This window comes from Arachis hypogaea, chromosome 11 (genome assembly GCF_003086295.3).
Source record: "Arachis hypogaea cultivar Tifrunner chromosome 11, arahy.Tifrunner.gnm2.J5K5, whole genome shotgun sequence".
Classification (NCBI taxonomy): domain Eukaryota; kingdom Viridiplantae; phylum Streptophyta; class Magnoliopsida; order Fabales; family Fabaceae; genus Arachis; species Arachis hypogaea.
Window position 1 is genome coordinate 109,560,552 of NC_092046.1, and position 8,191 is coordinate 109,568,742.

The 8,191-nt window shown below is 37.9% G+C and overlaps 1 non-coding gene across 1 annotated transcript; it reads left to right on the forward strand.

Annotated features, from left to right (window-relative positions):
* The first annotated feature begins 1,443 nt into the window (after positions 1–1,443).
* Positions 1,444–1,550, forward strand: LOC112725167 (small nucleolar RNA R71). Its single transcript, XR_003164291.1, has one exon. It is a non-coding gene; the product is annotated as a small nucleolar RNA R71 (small nucleolar RNA).
* Positions 1,551–8,191: the final 6,641 nt, after the last annotated feature.

The following is an 8,191-nucleotide window of genomic DNA, read 5'->3' on the forward strand; positions in this document are numbered from 1 at the left end:
TCTCTTCCATGTCCAGGATGACAAAGTCTGTTGGGAGAAAGTATTTCCCAACCTTTAGTAACACTTTTCCACCACTCCTATTGCTTGCTTTTGAGTTTTGTCAGCCAGTCTGATGATTACATCTGTGGGCATTATCTCATTGATCTGCAGCCTCTTCACCAGGGATAAGGGCAGTAAGTTGATGCTGGCCCCCAAATCACATAGTGCTCTATCGAACAAAGTTTCACCTATGGCACAAGGGATGTGAAAACTCCCTGGGTCTCTTCTTTTTGTAGGCAACTCAGGTTGAATAAGGGCACTACATTCCTTGTTCATCACTATAGTCTGGCCTCCTTTGAGTGAGCTTTTCCTGGGAAGAAGTTCCTTCATATACTTGATGAATGCAGGCATTTGTTGAATTGCCTTGATGAGTGGTATGTTTACATGCAGAGATGTAAACAAGTCTAGGAACCTTGAGTATATTCTCTTTCCCACAGCACCATTGAGCAGTTGAGGGAAGGGTGAATATAGCTTCAGCAGCTCTTGTTGTGAGATTTCTGGTTCTTGGTGATCTCTATCCTCCTCCTTTGTTGAGTTGTCTTCAGGTTGTTTGCAAAGTTTGCCTTGCTTGTCTTCAGTCTCTTGATCACTCATAGTGACCATTTTGCAATCTTCCCATCTTACTTTCTTTGCTTCTCCTTTGGGGTTTTTCTCCGTGTCACTTGGGAAGCTATCAGTAGGTTTGGGAATCTTCTCAGCTAAATATCCCACCTGGAATTCCAGCTTCCTGATGGTCTCTCCCTGGTTCTTAATATTGGCTCGCACCTCCTCTTTGAACACCTTATTTTCTTGAATCTCTTGGCATATTCCTTCAAGTAAGGCTTCAATCTTAGAGAGCTTATCATCAATTGATGAGTGATTCGGAGCAGATGTGCTGTTTTGGTTTTGATAGGGGTGTGGAGAAGTATTGTTGTGGGGGTGTAACGTCTCTGGTCTTGGTTTTGATCTTGCTCACTTCCCCACCCAAAGTTTGGGTGGTTTCTCCATCCGGGGTTGTAGGTCTTGGAGTATGGATCATAGTTTTTCCTTGGTGAATTCCCAATGTAGTTGGCTTGCTCCTGACTCCCCTCTGCTTCTTCATTCTCTCCTTCTTGGGTTGTTGATGAAGTTGAGATTGCTGCTAATTGGTTCATCTCCATCTTCTTGGTGAGGCCAGCCAGCTGCTGGGTAATGAGCTTGTTTTGGGCCAACAGAGCATCTACATTGTTTAGCTCCATTACTCCTCTTGTGTTCCCTCTTTCAGAAGCATAGAAGTAGTCGTTCTCTGCTACTATTTCAATAACATCTATGGCTTCCTCAATAGTCTTCTTCTTGTTCAAAGATCCTCCGGATGAATGGTCTACGGCCTTCTTTGACTCATAAGAGAGCCCTTCATAGAAAATGTGCAGCTGCACCCATTCGTTGAACATATCTGGTGGGCACCTCCTTGTTAGGTCTTTTAACCTCTCCCATGCTTCATATAGAGTCTCACCATCTTGTTGCCTAAAAGTTTGGACCTCAGCTCTCAGCTTATTGATTCGTTGAGGAGGGTAAAATCTTGCTAAAAATTTGTTCACCACGTCTTCCCAAGTTGTCAAGCTTTCCCTTGGGAAAGATTCCAGCCACTTGGCTGCTTTGTCCCTAAGTGAAAATGGAAATAGGAGCAGTCTATAGGCGTCAGGATGAACACCATTAGACTTTACTGTGTCACATATTCTCAGGAAGGTGGTTAAATGTTGATTGGGGTCTTCTTGAACACCTCCTCCAAACGAACAGTTGTTCTGAACAAGGGTGATGAGCTGTGGTTTAAGTTCAAAGTTGTTGGCATGGATTGTTGGCTTTTGGATGCTACTTCCACAATTGCCTGGGTTTGGATTGATGTAAGAGCCTAAAACTCTTCTATCCTCCCCAGCATGATTTGCTCTACCTCCTCCCCCATGGTTGTGATCCTCTTCTTCATGATGGTTTTCCATGTTGTCTTCCATGTTTGGTTCAAAGAATTCCTCTTCTTCCTCAGCACCAACCACTTTCTTTCCTCTTGCCTCCCTCCTTAATCTAAGGAAGGTCCTCTCAGGTTCAGAATCGAAGGAAGTTGAAGCCCCGCTTCTTCTCCCTGTCATACAACCATCAAGTGCAAGCAAGAAAAGATAGGTGCAGAAAGTATTTGTGTCAGAATTACTGTTAGTTGTGGGTGATGCAATATATCAAATAGTTAGTGGGTTAGCAAACAGAATTGAAAATAACAAAGAAAAACAAAAGGGTAGAGGGGGAAGGGAAGAAGTTTAACTAAAACAAAAGTAAATCACACAAACAGAAAATAAAATTCACAAAATAAAAATGCTCAATTTAGTGATCTTCCAATTTAATCATTGTTGATGCACAATCAATCCCCGGCAACGGCGCCATAAACTTGATGCAAGAAAAACTTGTCTCTCAACAAATCTCCCTTCGGCAAGTGTACCGAATTTGTCGTCAAGTAAAAACTCACAATAGAGTGAGGTCGAATCCCACAGGGATTGATTGATCAAGCAACTTTAATTAAAAGAATGTTCTAGTTGAGCGAATCCAGAATTTGGGTTGAGAGTTGCAGAAAATAAAATGGCGGGAATGTAAATAACAGAAAAGTAAATGCTAGAATTAAAGGACTGGAAGTAAATGACTGAAAATAAATTGCAGAATTGTAAATGGGAATGGGGGATTTGCTCATAAAGTAAATGGCAGAAATTAAAGAGAATGGGTAAGATCAGAGATGGGGAGTTCATTGGGCTTAGGAGATGTTGCAATTCTCCGGATCAAGTTCATTTTCATCTCTTCCTCAATCAATGCACTCATTGATCTCCTTGGCAATCTTAAGTGATTGAATTACAATTTCTTGCAATTCAATCTCTTAAATCTTGATCAATAGCCAATTCCTTGGTCAATTTCTCATGAGAAGAGATGAAGTATGGTCACTGATTATACCACATACATTTACCAAATCAAGTATTGAGAGGGTTATAGTCACATACCCATCCAAACCCAATTTGGTCCAGCATGAGAAAGCATTTCTAGCTTGATCTCTTCATTCCTCTTTCAAGGTTCAAAAGAGATCCAAGTTTGAATAGCTTCTTTTCCAAGATAACTACTCAAATGGATGAAGATCGAAAGCTTTCAAGTAAAATGAAGAGAAAAGATAGAAGAAGAGTAATGAAAATTAGTATTGATCCATCAAATTACAACAGAGCTCCCTAACCCAATGAAAGGGGTTTAGTTGTTCATAGCTCTAGAAAATGAAAACAAAGATGGAGAATACATCATAGAACTAGAAATTGCAGAGAAAGTAAAATACAGAGAGTAATTCTCTTTTTCCAACTTCCAGAACTCCTAAACAATTCAAAGCTACTCCTATATATACTACTTTTCTCAGCTTCTAGTTGGCTCTTCAAGTCTTGGGCCTTTGGATCTTGAGTTTGAAACAGTTCTCTTCTTCATTTGGGCTTGGCTTTACTTGCAGTGAGAAAATGTGAAGTGGGCAGAGACTTTAGCTCAGGACGTTAGGGGTGTTAACGTTTAGTGAAAATATAAGTTCGAGAACGTTAGTGACAATCAACTTTCTCACTAACGTTCCTAAATAAAAGCCACGTTAACTTCAACATTAGTGGCACAAACATTGCCACTAACGTTGCCTCTAAGTCCTTCGCACACGTTATTGAGACTTAACATTCCCAATAACTTTGAAAAGCCCCCTTTGTTCCCACGTTAGAGCCCACGTTAACTTAGTTAACGTGGCTCTTTAACGTGGGCTTGCCATCCTTCGAGAACGTTAGTGACACTCAACATTGTCACTAACGTTCCAAGGTGCCCCTATGTCTCACGTTAGAGTCCACGTTAACTAGGTTAACGTGGCTTCTAACGTGGCCATGCTTAGCCATCCCCAACGTTAGTGACAATGTTGAGTGTCACTAACGTTGGCCATTCTTTCACTCATTAACGTTAGCTTCCACGTTAACTAAGTTAACGTGGAAGTTAACGTGGCTCCTTGGGGGGTTGTGTGGTTGCTTCCAACGTTAGTGACAATGTTGGGTGTCACTAACGTTGTCGACCACTCTTGCTTCTTACGTTAGCTCCCACGTTAACCAAGTTAACGTGGGAGTTAACGTGGTATATTTCTCCTTAGGCCAATGTTAGTGACAATGTTGAATGTCACTAACGTTGGCGTTTCTTCCCCTCTTTAGCGTTAGAGGCCACGTTAACTAAGTTAACGTGGACTCTAACGTGGCCACTTATGAGCATTTGCCAACGTTAGTGACAATGTTAAGTGTCACTAATGTTGGCTCAACTTCCCTTCTCCACGTTAGAGTTCACGTTAACTTAGTTAACGTGACTCTTAACGTGGTCAATGATGGCTTCGAGAGCGTTAATTGCAATCACTTTTCTCATTAACTTTGCAAGTTACCTCCCATTCCTTGCTTCCTTTGGTCCTGAAATCAAGCAATAGAGTGCATCAAAGTTCTAGTCCAAGTCATGGGTAATGCAACATACAATTTGTCACTAAACTCATGCAAAATCCTCATGAAATAATGTAAAATGAACAATGTATGCTTGAATCAAGGTGTAAGTGAATATCTACCCAAAACTAGCTTATTTCCTAAGGAAATGCATGAAACTAACCTAAAAACAGTAAAGAAAAGGTCAGTGAAACTGGCCAAGATGCCCTGGCATCAATCCTGGACTGTATTTTTGATCCTGTGATCTCGTTTTAGGGGCTAGCCATTCGTCCATGCCTGGACCTTTCACTTATGTATTTTCAACGGTAGAGTTTCTACACTCCATAGATTAAGGTGTGGAGATCTGCTGTTCCTCAAAGATTAATGCAAAGTACTACTGTTTTTCTATTCAATTCAACTTATTCCGCTTCTAAGATATTCATTCGCACTTCAACCTGAATGTGATGAACGTGACAATCATCATCATTCCCTATGAACGCGTGCCTGACAACCACTTCCGTTCTACCTTAAATTGAATGAGAATCTCTTGGATCTCTTAATGAGAATCTTCGTGGTATAAGCTAGATTGATGGCGGCATTCATGAGAGTCCGGAAAGTCTAAACCTTGTCTGTGGTATTTCGAGTAGGACTCTGGGATTGAATGACTGTGACGAACTTCAAACTTGCGAGTGCTGGGCGTAGTGACAGACGCAAAAGGAGGGTGAATCCTATTCCAGTATGATCGAGAACCTCAGATGATTAGCCGTGCTGTGACAGAGCATTTGGACCATTTTCACATGAGGATGGGATGCAGCCATTGGCAAGGGTGATGCCTCCAGACGATTAGCCATGCAGTGACAGCGCATCGGACCATTTTCCAGAGAGGATTAAAAGTAGCCATTGACAACGGTGATGTCCTTACATAAAGCCAGCCATGGAAAGGAGTAAGACTGATTGGATGAAGACAACGAGAAAGCAGAGATTCAGAGGAACGAAAGCATCTCTATACGCTTATCTGAAATTCTCACCAATGAATTACATAAGTGTTTCTATCCTTATTTTCTATCTATTTATTCTTTATGTTCGAAAACTCCATAACTATTTTATATCCGCCTGACTGAGATTTACAAGGTGACCATAGCTTGCTTCATACCAACAATCTCCGCGGGATCGACCCTTACTCACGTAAGGTTTATTACTTGGACAACCCAGTGCACTTGCTGGTTAGTTGTAACGAAGTTGTGAATGAAACACGATTTAGTAAGACGTGCGTACAGAGTTTCTGGCGCCGTTGCCTGAGATCACAATTTTGTGCACCAAGTTTTTGGCGCCGTTGCCGGGGATTGTTCGAGTTTGGACAACTGACGGCTCATCTTGTTGCTCAGATTAGGTAATTTTCTTTTTGTTTTCTTTTCAAAAATTTTTCAAAAACCTTTCAAAAAAAATTTCTCATCTGTTTTCAAAAAAATAAAATAAATGTTTTCAAAAATATATTTTTCTTCAGAATTTTTAAGAATGAATTCTAGAGTTTCATGAAGCATGTTGAAGCCTGGCTAGCTGTAAAGCCATGTCTAATTCTTTTGGATAGGGGCTTCCAAAGGGTATGTCAGTTGTGGCATGTCTGAGTTACATACTAAAGCTTGGCTGGCTATTAAGCCATGCCTAACCCTCAGATTGGAGCTTTAGAATAAGAGTGCAAGATTCTTGGAATTCATATTAAAAATTTTGGAATCCTTATTTTTCTTTTTCAAATAATTTTCGAAAAATCCAAAAAAAAAAATTAGAAAAAATCATAAAAAATCAAAAATATTTTGTGTTTCTTGTTTGAGTCTTGAATCAAATTGTAAGTTTGGTGTCAATTGCATATTCATCTTGCATTTTTCGAAAATTCATGCATTCATAATGTTCTTCATGATCTTCAAGTTGTTCTTGGTAAGTCTTCTTGTTTGATCTTGATGTTTTCTTGTTTTGCATCTTTTCTTGTTTTACATGTGCATTTTTGCATCCATAGAGTCTAAACATGAAAGATTCCTATGTTTGGTGTCTTGCATGTTTTCTTTGCATATAAAATTTTCAAAAAAATAAGTTCTTGATGTTCATCTTGACATTCAAAGTGTTCTTGGTGTTCATCGTAACATTCATAGTGTTCTTGCATTCATCACATACTTTGATCCAAAAATTTTCATGCATTGCATCATTTTCATGTTTTTCTCTCTCATCATAAAAATTTTAAAAAAAAAAAATATCTTCTCCTTTTTCTTCTCATAAATTTGAAAATTTGAGTTGACTTTTTCAAAACTTTTTAAAATCTAGTTGTTTCTCATGAGTCAAATCAAATTTTCAATTTAAAAATCTTATCCTTTTCAAAATCTTTTTCAAAAATCAAATCTTTCTCATTTTTCTTAGTTATTTTCGAAAATTTTAAAAATATTTTTCAAAAATCTTTTTCTTATCTTTATCAAATAATTTTTGAAAATAACATTATCAATTAATGTTTTGATTCAAAATTTTCAAGTTTGTTACTTACTTGTTAAGAAAGATTCAAACTTTAAATTTTAGAATCATATTTTGTGATTTCTTGTGAATCAAGTCATTAATTGTGATTTTAAAAATCAAATCTTTTTCAAAACTAATTTCAATCATATCTTTTCAAAAATATCTTTCTATCTTATCTTTTTCAAAATCATATCTTTTTCAAAAATTTGATTTTAAAATATCTTTTCTAACTTCTTATCTTCTTATCTTTTCAAAATTGATTTTCAAATTTGTTTCAACTAACTAACTAACTTTTTGTTTGTTTCTTATCTTTTTCAAAACTACCTAACTAACTCTCTCTCTCTAATTTTCGAAAATATCTTCCCTCTTTTTCAAAATTTCTTTTTAATTAACTAATTATTTTAATTTTTAATTTCCGAAAAATTACTAACCTTTTTCAAAAACTATTTTCGAAAATCACTAACTCTTTTTCAAAAATTATTTTCAAAAATTCTCTCTCTCTTATCTCCTTCTATTTATTTATTCATCTACTAACACTTCATCTCACCCAAATTCGAACCCCCTCTTCCATCTGTGTTCGAATTTTTTCTTCTTCTTATCTTCTACTCACACAGGGACCTCTATACTGTGGTAAAAAGGATCCCTATTATTATTATTTTTCTGTCCCTCTTTTTCATATGAGCAGGAGCAAGGACAAGAACATTCTTGTTGAAGCAGACCCAGAACCTGAAAGGACTCTGAAGAGGAAACTAAGAGAAGCTAAATTACAACAATCCAGAGATAACCTTTCAGAAATTTTCGAACAAGAAGAGGAGATGGCAGCCAAAAATAATAATAATGCAAGGAGGATGCTTGGTGACTTTACTGCACCTAATTCCAATTTACATGGAAGAAGCATCTCCATTCCTGCCATTGGAGCAAACAATTTTGAGCTGAAACCTCAATTAGTTTCTCTAATGCAGCAAAATTGCAAGTTTCATGGACTTCCAGCTGAAGATCCTTTTCAGTTCTTAACTGAATTCTTGCAGATCTATGATACTGTTAAGACTAATGGAGTAGATCCTGAAGTCTACAGGCTCATACTTTTCCCTTTTGCTGTGAGAGACAGAGCTAGAATATGGTTGGACTCTCAACCTAAGGATAGCCTGAACTCTTGGGATAAGCTGGTCAAGGCTTTCTTAGCCAAGTTCTTTCCTCCTCAAAAGCTGACT